Source organism: Mirounga angustirostris, unplaced genomic scaffold (genome assembly GCF_029215605.1).
Source record: "Mirounga angustirostris isolate CCGP_5_RB_7025 unplaced genomic scaffold, mMirAng1.0.hap1 SCAF_3, whole genome shotgun sequence".
In the NCBI taxonomy this organism is placed as follows: domain Eukaryota; kingdom Metazoa; phylum Chordata; class Mammalia; order Carnivora; family Phocidae; genus Mirounga; species Mirounga angustirostris.
The window spans coordinates 136,513,378-136,527,029 of NW_026991711.1; the positions used below are offsets into that span (position 1 = coordinate 136,513,378).

General features: G+C 37.9%; 1 long non-coding RNA gene across 2 annotated transcripts in view; it reads right to left on the reverse strand.

Annotated features, from left to right (window-relative positions):
- The window catches only part of LOC123839294 (uncharacterized), a 93,191-nt gene that overhangs the window by 17,218 nt on the left and 62,321 nt on the right, over nucleotides 1-13,652 (reverse strand). For both annotated transcript variants that reach the window (XR_010410187.1, XR_006789601.3), the window contains exon 4: nucleotides 10,242-10,352. This is a non-coding gene — a long non-coding RNA (uncharacterized LOC123839294). The remainder of the gene's footprint in view (nucleotides 1-10,241; nucleotides 10,353-13,652) is intronic.

Genomic DNA, 13,652 nt, shown 5'->3' on the forward strand with positions numbered 1-13,652 from the left:
GGATCTAAGCAGCACATCTCCATGACTTCCTCAGAACACATGCTGCAGAAACATATAGAAGTAAACTTCCTATTTGACCTTTTCTTGCTGCCTTTCTAGTACTCATCACTTTCTGTGTTAAGCCTCCATGTTAGCATGACTTTCACCACTTCCACGCCGCTCTCAGGCCCAGGGGAAATCATTCTGCTCCTCCCCAAGTTGCACTGGGGAGAGTTAGGATTTGTGAGGTTGTCCTGGGTTGCCTGGATACACCACCTAGACACTTCACTCATTCTTCTTCCAGGCATAAGAAAACTCTCATGCCTTGCCTCTTTCCCAGGGGTACCCACATTCTTCTCTGTTCTTGAATTTCCAAACTTATTGAGTGTTTCTCCTCTCTCTTCCTCCAGTCTGAACAAATTTATATAGTTCAATAAATCACAGATGAAGAGGAAGGGAAGCAGGGGGTGTGACAGGATCGACAAAAGCAGACCCTGACTGCAGATAACATAATTTTTTCTCCATCTAATTTTTATGGCCTGAGTTCCCTCTGGGCCTAGAATATTTTTATGTCCAAAGGCACAAGCTTTAGAAATGTAAAAAGCCTTTTCTTTGCTTTTCTGCTGTAATAACCTTCCCCTAGGCAATGAAGGCATTGACTAAATCCATTAAGAGCAAAGAGTAAAAGAAACTCAGAAAGGAAAATCTTAGGTAACATTTCAAAATATTATCCTGTCACAATTAACACCCAAGAATCCTAGCAGGACCTGTGGATGAGGTCAGTGAAACTTTGTTATAGTCTTTGATCGTTTGGGGAGAAGGGAAAAAGACCAGATGATCAAAGTCAGGGGAAAAAAATCTCCATTTGTTTTTTTTTTAAGTCAGAAGAAAGAGGATGCTGCAAGTCATAGATTGGTAACCAAATGTTCCCATTTATCTGGGAAAATTCCAGACAAAACTCATCTCATTTCCTTTTTTTTTTTTTTGGTAGTTTGTCTTAGTCAGGCAAAGGCCTTAAAATAAGATATCTGGACTGCAGGAAATAATTTGACAGTCTCCAGAGATATCTCTATGAATAGGATGCAAAAATGAGGGCCAGAAAACAGAGAAGCTGGTAGATTTGTAATACGATGAACCCGTATTCCCAGTGTGAACTGGAACATGGCCAAAGTCAAGTGGTCAAGATAGAGGTGGCTATGGAAACTATGACACATAAAGAAAGTTGAACAGAACTGAGGAGATGAAGCGTGAAGCCTGAAGAAGGGAACCCGTGGTAACCTAAAGATGAGAAATTAAGCACCTGTTATGTGTAGGCTAGTTCTGTGGGGTTGAAAAGAAAAAACAAACTGGGAAAATTTCTGATAACTAGAATTTGTCTCAAAAGCAAACAAAAAAACAAACAACAAAAATAACCCCTAGGACATTGTGAGGTAGTATGTTTATCAGCAGCATGACGTTATGAAAGAGACTCATTCATTCTACTCAATTCACAGATTGCCTACATTCAAGTCATAGAGAAATACAGAATGAGATTAAATGACTTCCAAGAACTTCCACAATTCTGAGCAGCTATGATTCTGTTCTTAAAAAAAAGAGAGTGCTAAACCACAACCAAGAGAATTGCCAGATTTTTAAAAAAATGTTTTATATGATTTACAGAAAAACTAGTGATTCAGAAAGAGTTTTATAAAAGCCGTGGATACACCCAGAGTTGATTTTATGGCTCATGACTGGCAATATTAATGGAAGCACTAATAAAAGTTATGATATATAGTAATAAAACACCTAAGCATGGACTCATAAATCATATTCCAACAGGATAAGGAAGGTCGTTTTTCTTTTGTGATTTAATACAGTTTTCCACAGGAGACCTATAAACCCTCAGTAGAGGCTAAAGACTGAGGTTCAACCATGCCATTTCAAAGATAAAATAGCAATGAATATGTAGATATGAAAAAAAGTGACACTCTAGATTTACGAAGTGTAAATTGTTTAGTCACCCCACTTGATAGCATAAGAACACAGAAGGTTGCTTATTGGGTTCTCCTAACTTAAGATTTAATAAGTTGACTTTCTCCCATTCAACTCTACCAAAATTCTAGGCTGATGTTTGAGGAGGCATTAAAACATCCTAGGTCTAAGAATTCCTCATATCAGTGATGGTGAGCGCTGTGAATTGTGCAAGACTGTTGAATCACAGATCTCTACCTCCGAAACAAATAATACATTATATGTCAAAAAAAAAAAAAAAAAAAAGAAGATAGCAGGAGGGGAAGAATGAAGTGGGGGAAATCGGAGGGGGAGATGAACCATGAGAGACGATGGACTCTGAGAAACAAACTGAGGGTTCTAGAGGGGAGAGGGGTGGGAGGATGGGTTAGCCTGGTGATGGGTATTAAAGAGGGCACATTCTGCATGGAGCACTGGGTGTTATACACAAACAATGAATCATGGAACACTACATCAAAAACTAATGATGTAATGTATGGTGATTAACATAACATAATAATAATTAAAAAAATACTAGGTTTGCTCACAGCCATTATTTTTGCATCTCAACCACTTACCCCTGCCATCTGGTATCACAGCTACCTTATTCACTCAGGAACTATTCCTCTGACACCTGATAGGGCTGTCAATCATAAGACCTTCCCACCCCTGTCTCGGGTATGACTCTGGCTGGCCAAATTTTCCCATCCACCTCGTGGTGGTTAATTTTCTGTGCCAATTTGACTGGACTAAAGGATGTCGAGATAGCTGGTAAAACATTATTTCTGGGTATGTCTGTGAGGGTGTCTCTGGAAGAGATTAACATTTAAATTGGAAGACCAAGTATAAGATCATCCTCACCAATTTGGGTGGGCATCATCCAATCCATCAAGGGGCCAAATCAAAGAGGCAAAAGAAGGGCAAATTCTTTCTCTCTCTGCTTGAGCTGAGACGTCCATCTTCTCCTGCCCATGGACATCAGTGCTCCTGGTTCCTGGGTTTTTGAACCCAGACAGGAATTTACATCATCAGCCACCCCCCCACCCCCGCCCCATTTCTCAGGCCTTTGGACTTAAGACTGAATTATACCACCAGTTTTCCTGGTTATCCAACTTTCCCATGCTGTAGTATATGGGACTTCTTGGCCTCCATACCTATTGGTTCTGTTTCTCTGGAGAACCCTGACTAAAGCTTATCAGGACAGTGACTTGTCCAGAGGGTACTCCCATCTGACCCTAACCCTAACTCTTTTTCAGAGATTATTAGGGATGTTAAGAGGAGGCTTAGGTGAAGCTTTGGGGAAGCTTATCTCCTGTTATCACAAGCACTAGGGACTGTGTGAGTCTGGAGATATTGGGAACCCATCTTTGTCACTACAAGAAAAGAGATTCCCTGGGAGTAAACCAATGCAGAGAAAAGAAGAGTCAATAAATGGGAAGAAACAGAGGCCTGATAACATTCTTTGAGTTCCTGAATCCAGCTATGATTGAATCCATATGATGGCTTGCACTTTTCAGATTCACGAGACAATGAATTCTTGTCTGCTTAAACTAGTTTCAGTTCATTTCTGTCACTAGCAACCCTGAGTCCTAATTAATTAGCTATGACAGTTACTTTTATGTTACAGGTTTATCTCTATTACATTTTCTGGTAATTATCTTCAAAGAGCTAGTAACCTTGAGTAAGAGACCTTTTCACTGACAACTTAGAGAGGACTCATTTCATTTACTTATTTTTGAAGAGTGACCCATGGAGGTGCACTAGTTGGGAAGGAATAATGTTGAGCACCAAAGCCATCCTGGGATTTGAGCTTCTTTTCCAAGTTAAAATGAGTTGGTCATTATGATGTGATAATAAAATATATTTATCCCATCTCCCATGTTCTTTGAGAGATGTAGCTAACACCCCTCCCCACAAAAGATGGGATCTAGATACTCTTTCCTTGAGTCCAGATGGGGCTTGTACCGCCCTGATCAGTGAGGAATGATGGGAGAGATGCCATGTGGCTTCTGAAGATGGGCCATAAAAAGGATGCAGCTTTTGCCTGGCTCTGTCAGGACACTTGCCCTTGGAACTCAGCTTCTATGCTATGTGGAAACTCAAACCAGCCCATATGGAAAGGCTCATGAAAGGGGAACTGAAAGTTTCAGCTGACAGCCAACATCAACTTCCAGACATGTAAGCAAGCCTTTAGATGACTCCACTCCCAAGACTTGGAGTCTTATAGCTGAGGCCCCATCATGCTTCCCACTGTGGCCTGTCTGAAATCCTGACTCTTTCAAACCATGAGAGACAACAAAAGATTATTTTTATTTTAAGCCACTAAGTTTTGGAGCAATTGTTAAATAGTATTAGGTACTATTTAACATGGTCATCTTAGTTGAGATGATAGATAACTAGAGGCATACTTATTTTGCAGAAAAGGAGAGCTTTACAAGGACTGAAATGAAGTAACTGCTTTTCTGGCTATAGTTTGGAAATTCATATAGACATTAATTTCCATCATTTTAATGGTACACTTTTGAAATTGAAGTGTCATGTGTTACTTGGGGGGAGGTCATTAATTTATTTAAGAAATCAGTTAAATAAAGACAAGAAGGTAAACTAATTTACAAAGAGGTCATGATAATACTCTAGGGAAGGTGCAATGAAATACAACAGTGTCCAATTACTTTCTTTTGCAGCTCTGAACACTTTTTTAATTTGTGAAAGATTTACGAGATCCTCTTCTACATTAAGAAAAAAACTCCACAAATTCATTCCTGAAAAATTCTAAAAGAGAGAGGAAATGAGAGAAAATCTGAAAAAGCTTCAAAGTTGCCATAGGAATCAAATCCCAGGCCCAGCCTCATGATTATGCAAATCATTTCAGGTTCAGAGGATTAACTAACACACTCCACTGAGAACCTTGTCTGAAAGAATAGTATCTAAATCTGCACCCAGAGCAGCTAACGTGAGCGCCTATGAATTGTCACCTGTTCTGTTCTTCTGGACCCTTTCACTCTTCAGTTCTTATAGTTTCAGTTCAGTATTCACATATTTTCTGCAATAGAGGTTTCACAAAGCATTATGTTCTTTAGGGAAATACTGGAGTGGAACATAAAATATTCTGTTGTACAAAAGCAACAGCAGCTGGTGGAGTTCATAGAAACCAGTAGAGCCCAATATAATGAATTATAGGCATGCCTGTGTTTAAAGCAAGCACTGACATAAAAGAAGCAACAGAATACAAAATATGCTTCTACTTAGCTCATAAAAAATATGCATAGTATCAAGTAAACCATAGATAATGATTAGAAAATCCAGGGAATTCAGGTACCAAGTCATATTTTGCTCCCCCCTCCTTTGAACATCAGGTGCAAAGAAGTTAGGTTAATCATATTCTTTCATTTAGGCCATACTATAATCAGTCTTTTTTGCAGCAGTCCTCTCTCTTTTTACTCCTTCATTCCTGCTCCCTGCTATCCCTCCACCCTCCCCCTTGATAGCTACCAAGAGTAATATGCTTGGTATTTGTCCTTGGGTATCTAAGTATCTTGAAAAATGTAATACTGTTTCTGTGTCACTTGATGTTGAAAACATACATTAGTAGGATTACACTACACATCTCAATTTATTTCTTGCCTTTTCCACCAAACACTGGGTTTTTAAACTCTGTCTCTGTTGCTGTATGTGTTCTGGTTCATTATTTCTGACTGTAGCAGAGTATTCCATAGTATGCCGCTGCTGCATTGTAATTCTCCATTTCCACTGTGATGAACTTATATAGCCTCCAAATCTCTACCATCATAAACAACATCATGATGGACATCTTTGATCTTGCACCTTCTTTATGACATATTTGTGAGCTGTTCTACAGAAAGTGAGGTAGATTGCTGGGTTATTTGATATATGCATCCATAATTTCACCAGACTGTTTTCCAAGATGTCCATTGGTCTACCCCCAACCTTCAGCAGTAAGTGGGGGTTGCTTTTCCCCACATCCTCACCAACCCTTGGTATTGACTTTCTACCTTTTAAGAAATACTATGTTATTATGTTAGTTTGCATTTTTCCAGTTACTTGTGATTTGGGATCTTTTCACATGATTGTTGGCAGTTTGGGCTTCCCATTTTATCAACCTCTTTATATTTTTCTAGTGGACAATCTTGTATTTCTTTAATTGATTATGCAAATCATTTCAGGTTCAGAGGATTAACTAATACAGTCGGCTGAGAACCTTGTCTGAAAGAATAGTAAATCGTTCTTCTGTGTATCTTTGAATATTCTAGGCCTAGCACTGTCCAATAAGGTAGACATTAGCCACATGTGGCTATTTAAATTTAAAATAATTAAAATTTAAAAATTAAAAACTTAGTTCTCAGTTACATTATCCCCATTTCAAATGTCCAGTAGCCTGATGTGGGTAGTGGCAACCATACTGGAGGGCACAGACACAGAATATTTCCTTCATCACAGAAAATTCTAAGGGACAGCACTGTTAAATATTAATCTCTTGTCAATTTTTAACATTGCAAATATATTGTCCCAAATGATCAACCAACTATAAATCTTATATATTGTGTCCTTCATTGAATAAAAATCCATAATATTCATGTAGTCATATCTATTTTTTTAAAGATTTTATTTATTTATTTGAGAGTGTGTGCACTAGTGGGGAAAGGGGCAGAGGGGAGGGAGAGGGAGAGAGAATTGAGCAGACTCCATGCTGAGCGCTGAGCCTATGGCAGGGCTTGACCTCAGGACCCTGAGATCATGACCTGAGCCCAAATCAAGAATCCGATGCTTAACAGACTGAGCCACGCAGGCACCCCTCATTAAAGACTTTTAACTAGTTTCAGTAAGTTTTTCCAATAAAAGTCCTATGCATTCTTTGTTCAATTAATTTGAAATGGAACATCTAGAACACCAGCTTATTGTATTTTACCAATTCTAAAATGTACTTAGTTTTGTTTTGCTTCATATTTGAACATCCTTGGAATCAGGATTCATCTTTAGATTGATGACATCTAACAGCCATATTGGCAATATTCACCTCCACCTTGCCCCGAGTGGTATATAAACTAATGCTACATTGAACCATAGATGGTTTCCCATTAAAAAAAAAAGTATATATTTTTACTTAATATTTTTTACTTGTTGCTTTTCTTTCCCTTTGGTTTCTTTTGTTTACTCCCTTGAAATCTCCAACTGATCAAAATCAAAACTGACCACTGTTTAGAAATACTCATTCACTTTCCAAATTATTATATGCACTACTTATTCTAATACTTGATAATACTAAGCGGGCATTTCTACATTTTTTGTAGACAGAGCAAATCTATTTTCTTGTTTTGCTTGTAGTTTTTTTAATGAAAAGTTTTTGAAAAGTATAATAGATAATATAGCAAATTCTCATAAGCCGACCTCCCAAATGAACAAATGCTGACATTTTATATTTGCTTCAATTCTATTTCTTCTTTTCAACAATAAAATTTCTATTTTATTTATCAGTTTAATTTATTTTTACTTAATAACAAATTATTATCTTGATGAAGTCCCAAAAGTTCATTTTCACTTTTGTTTCACTTGCCTTTGGAGATGTATCTTGAAAGCAGTTGCTGTGGCCGATGTTGAAGAGGTTACCGCCTATGTTCTCCTCTAGGATTTTGATGGATTCCTATCTCACACTGAAGTCTCATCCATTTTGAGTTTATCTTTGTGTATGGTGTGAGAGAACGGTCAAGTTTCATTCTTCTGTATATAGCTGCCCAATTTTCCCAGCACCATTTATTGAAGAGACTGTCTTTTTTCCATTGCATATTTTTTCCTGCTTTGTCGATTATTTGACCATAGAGTTGAGGGTCCATATCTGGGCTCTCTATTCTGTTCCATTGGTCTGTATGTCTGTTTTTGTGCCAGTACCATGCTGTCTTGGTGATCACAGCTTTGTAATATAGCTTGAAATCAGGCAACCTGATGCCCCCAGCTTTGTTTTTCTTTTTCAACATTTCCTTGGTGATTCGGGGTCTTTTCCGATTCCATACAAATTTTAGGATTGTTTGTTCTAGCACTTTGAAAAATGTCATTGGAATTTTGATTGGGCTGGCATTGAAGGTATAGATTGCTCTGGGCAGCATAGACATTTTAACAATGTTTATTCTTCCGATCCATGAGCATGGAATGTTTTTCCATCTTTTTGTGTCTTCTTCAATTTCTTTCATGAGTGTTTTGTAGTTCCTAGAGCCTAGATCCTTTACCTCTTTGGTTAGGTTTATTCCGAGGTATCTTATGGTTTTTGGTGCTATTGTAAATGGAATCATTTCTCTAATTTCTCTTTCTACAGTTGCATTGTTAGTGTATAAGAAAGCAACTGATTTCTGTGCATTGATTTTGTATCCTGCCACAGTACTGAATTGCTGTATGAGTTCTAGTAATTTGGGGGTGGAGTCTTTTGGATTTTCCACATAAAGTATCATGTCATTTGCAAAGAGAGAGAGTTTGACTTCTTTGCCAATTTGAATACATTTTATTTCTTTTTGTTGTCTGATTGCTGTTGCTAGGACTTCTAGTACTATGTTGAACAATAGTAGTGAGAGTGGGCATCCTTGTTGTGTTCCTGATCTTAAGGGAAAGGCTCTCAGCTTTTCCCCATTGAGGATGATATTCGCTGTGGGTTTTTCATAGATGGATTTTATGAAATTGAGGAATGTTACCTCTATCCCTATACTCTGAAGAGTTTTAATCAGGAAAGGATGCCGTATTTTGTCAAATCCTTTTTCTGCATCAATTGAGAGGATCATATGGTTCTTCTCTCTCCTCTTATTAATGTGTTCTATCACATTGATTGATTTGCAAATGTTGAACCACCCTTGCATCCCAGGGATAAATCCCACTTGGTCGTGGTGGATGATCCTTTTAATGTATTATTGTTGGATCCTAATATTAGCTAGGATTTTGTTGAGAATTTTGGAATCCATATTCATCAGGGATATCAGTCTGAAATTCTCCTTTTTGATGGGGTCTTTGCCTGGTTTGGGGATTAAGGTAATGCTGGCCTCATAGAATGAGTCTGCACAGCAAAGGAAACAGTCAGCAAAACAAAGAGGCAACCCACAGAATGGGAGAACATATTTGCAAATGACACTACAGACAAAGGGCTGATATCCAAGATCTATAAAGAACTTCTCAAACTCAACACCCAAAAAACAAATAATCAAGTTAAAAAATGGGCAGAAGACATGAACAGACACTTCTCAAAAGAAGACATACAGACACATGAAAAAATGTTCATCATCATTAGCCATCAGGGATATTAAAATCAAAACCACATTGAGATACCACCTTACACCAGTTAGAATGGCAAAAATTGATAGGGCAAGAAACAACAAATGTTGGAGAGGTTGTGGAGAAAGGGGAACCCTCTTACACTGTTGGTGGGAATGCAAGTTGTCACAGCCACTTTGGAAAACAGTGTGGAGGTGCCTCAAAAAATTAAAAATAGAGCTACCCTATGACCCAGCAATTGCACTTCTGGGGATTTACCCCAAAGACACAGATGTAGTGAAAAGAAGGGCCATATGCACCAAAATGTTCATAGCAGCAATGTCCACAATAACCAAACTGTGGAAAGAACCAAGATGCCCTTCAACAGACAAATGGATAAAGAAGATGGGTCCATATATACAGTGGAATATTACTCAGCCATCAGAAAGGATGAATACCCAACTTTTACATCAACATGGATGGCACTGGAGGAGATTATGCTAAGTGAAATAAGTCAAGCAGAGAAAGTCAATTATCATATGGTTTCACTTATTTGTGGAACATAAGGAATAGCATGGAGGACATTAGGAGAAGGAAGGGAAAAATGAAGGGGGGAATCAAAGGGGGAGATGAACCATGAGAGACTATGGACTCTGAGAAACAAACTGAGGGTTTTGGGGGGGATGGGTTAGCCCGGTGATGCGTATTAAGGAGGGCACATATTGCATGGAGCACTGGGTGTTATATGAAAACAATGAATCATAGAACACTACATCAAAAACTAATGATGTACTGTAGGGTGACTAATATAATAAAATAAAATAAAATTTAAAAAATAATAAATTATTATTACAAACAAAGTTAAAGTTCCCTGTTTTTCCCTTTTCATGCTCAAATCCCAACCTCCTCGGAGGCAACTACTCTCTTGAATTTGGAGTGTCACCAATCCATATTTTGCCTACTTTTATTACATACCACTGGATTCATAAGCAACATGAAGTATTGTGTTGCGGATTTTAAATTTTTACCTGTATGACAGTATGACAGTGCTGCAGTGAACTTTGAACGTACTTCCTTGTTCATGTTCAGGTGTAAAAATTCCTTAACCACATCTATTTCTTCAATAAGAGCAATCTGTTCTTTAAAAGGAAAAAAAAATAGGTAAGTTCTCTTATTCTTTTCGAAAAGAAAATATAAATGACAAAAGCTCTAAGAATATCTTTTCTCCCCTTTGTATGAACTAGAGGGTGCTAGTGCATTATAATGAAGATGGTCATTGTAACTACATTTCATGAAAAAGCTCCTATCCAAATGTCAACTTTATTCAGTTGGAAATGATTTTTTAGAAAACTCCCTGTGCCCTTTTTTTTCCCCCAAAAAGCAAGCACAGCCTAATCATTTTCCATACAATTCCTTTGGCAAATACAGATTTGCATAACCGTTACATTAAAAATATTGAAATTTCTGTGATCTGTGCTTAAGTCTACAATATCACTGCATTGTTCAATATGTGAATCTAGTATGTATCTGAGCATTTATATTACATCCATTTCTATAGCAACAGGGTAGATTTAATAAACTGTACATATATTTCACAGTAATATTTAATTGTACAAAAAATTACTACATTTCTATCATCTACAGAAGGTACACTGCAGTGTCCTCTAACCACAGCCTTCCTTTTTTAAAATTCGAAAATAAAAGTGTGGGGTGCCTGGGTGGCTCAGTCCTTAAGCGTCTGCCTTCGGCTCAGGTCATGATCCCAGGGTCCTGTGATCGAGCCCCCATCGGGCTCCCTGCTCAGCAGGGGGCCTGCTTCTCCCTCTCCCACTCCCCCTGCTTGTGTTCCCTCTCTCGCTGTGTTTCTGTCAAGTAAATAAATAAAATCTTTAAAAAAATAAAAATAAAAATGCATGTAAGATAAAAGTCAAAGTGTGTCAAGGGGCAAACGGTAAAATAAGTCTCCTTCCTACTCTAGACTTTAAGCTCCCCAGAATCTTTGTCTCAATTTATAATAGAGTAGCTGTTTATATGATACTTTACGATATTCAACAATAGGACTTAAGTAACAGTTATGAGAAAAAATAGTCTGACAGTTGAATGAATCTGAAAATAGACCTGACACAAATGATTGCTATGCAAGGCAGCCTTACAGATGACTTCAAGGAATGGTAGGTGTTTACAAATATTTCTTGATCCCCACGTGGACCAGTTCCAGAGTAGCTTCTTATTACCAGCAGTCTGGCACCTGTTTTGGAGTGCAGTATCTAGTGAAGCGTTCCTCCCCCCTATACTGGCACATACTTCAGGGGGGACACTCTTCCCCCTGAACCTCCACACAGATCATTTACTACTTTTTACTCTGCCAACTTCTCATCAGTGAATTTTCTTTCAGTGTCTACCAAACACTGTCAGGTGACCCCATACCGGAGACACCATAACTCCCTTCAAATGTATTCTGTTCTCAAAAAATGAATAAACGTTGGTACTATTTGGTCCATGGAATGCTTTATTATTCTTAGGAAACTTTGAAATAGTGTCAATAAATATTTTTTGGTTTTCCCCCATTTTAATTCACTTCTTTAGTTTTATGCATTTAAGTTTAATTAATGTAATTTAATTTTAATTAAGTAAATACATAAGTTGGTACTCCCATTCTGATATGTTCCATTTTCTATTTCTACATCAACAGACTGTATTTATTTTTTAAAAATGGGTGGGGGGAGAAGGCAGATAAAATCAACATTATGGTAAAGAAATTCCATAGCATTTGGTTTATTTTCATAACTGTTAATTGGATAGAAACAGTCATGCAAGGACCTGATGATCAACCAACATTCCCAAGCATGGTCCCAAGAAAGAATTACCATGGACTTCTGCCATAGTCAGACATGGCATTTTTATTAAAAAATGAATTCACAAAGAAAACAGCATTTCATAATCATGCATGGATTGCCTTGGGTGATGTTATCCATTACTGCATACCACAAATAAAAATAAATGAATAATAAAGCAAAACCAATGTTTAATTGCCCTTTTGTGGTTTTGCTCCCATACATTTCCAAAGACAGAAATTTTTCCCTCCTACGAAGTCAGTGGAAAGAAAAAAAACTCTTTCTGAAAATTATTAATTGAATCCAGCAGAAATATTAACATGTGGATAGTATTATTTCTTTAGTAAAATTAATCATATAGGCAAAATCTGTATAATGGTTTTTATCCACAAAAGAACTCATGGTATGATATGTAGCATGAAACTAGAAAATATTCACACTTAAATCTCTTTAATAAATCTTTGAGCAACCATTTGATTTTTAGCTGTAATGTGTCTATAAAACTGTATTTCTCCTTTCAATTACCCATTGTCATTTCAGTTACTTTCTGTACTCATTCACTTAGAGATTGAAAAGACATTATCTGAGGGCAAAGGAAATAATTTCAAGTTCCTGAATTCAACTCATGTGCCTTCATTTCTCTCCTCTTCCTCTCCCCGCTCCCACCTCCCACCCCAGCCCCTCTGCCCCATCCAAGGGGTGGGCTGGCATGAAACCCAGAAAAGGACTATCTGAGCCTCTCTCTTGCAGTAGTTTATGTGGCAGTGTGGAGAGAATGGGTCAGTTGGCATCAGGAGAAGAAAATAGAAGAAATTCAGAGAAGGGGCCATGAAAGCCCATGAATAAGTTGAAGTTAGGACAAGGTGAAAACCCAAATAGAGGACCAGATAGTAGGTGGCAGCAATAAGAGCAGTAGGAGCAAACACAGCTGGGCCACACGGCGAACAAGAGTCACCATGTTTCCTGCTAGTGAGGGGACCAGAGCCAGTTTCATGGACATGTGACCATGAACACAGCCCAGTACTTGATTTAATGTTCTGCTGTCTCGGTCTTGAAATTTTCATTAATTTTATCTTTGACATAGCCACAATAAGCATGTCTGCCACTCCTTACAGCCCCATTTATATATAATGTTCACAGCGTCCCAGGAGCACAGAATCCTATGGATCTGTGATGCCCAAGAGTGCAGAGGCTCAGAGCAAGTACAAGGTAAGGCTGTATGTTTAAGGCTGAGTAAGCAGGGCACTCACACCCCCAAAGGGCCACACTTTGCATCAGAACCAGAACTGTTTTGAAAGCACAAACAATGCAATGTGTGGGGTTTTTAAAAAGATTTTATTTATTTATTTATTTATTTATTTATTTATTTATTTATTTATTTAAGAGGGGCAGGGAGGAGCAGAGGGAGAGGGACAAGCAGACTCCATGCTTGTTAAATAACAAATTTAAAAAATCATGACAAGTTGAGAGAGAGACAGCAAAAGAAAGGAAAAAGCTTTATACCTTAGGACCCATAATGGCAGTTTTTACCTGCTTTTTGATCTAAAGACTCCACATTTTCAGTTTGCACCTGCAAATTATGTAGCCAGCCAAGGAGAGGGCTGT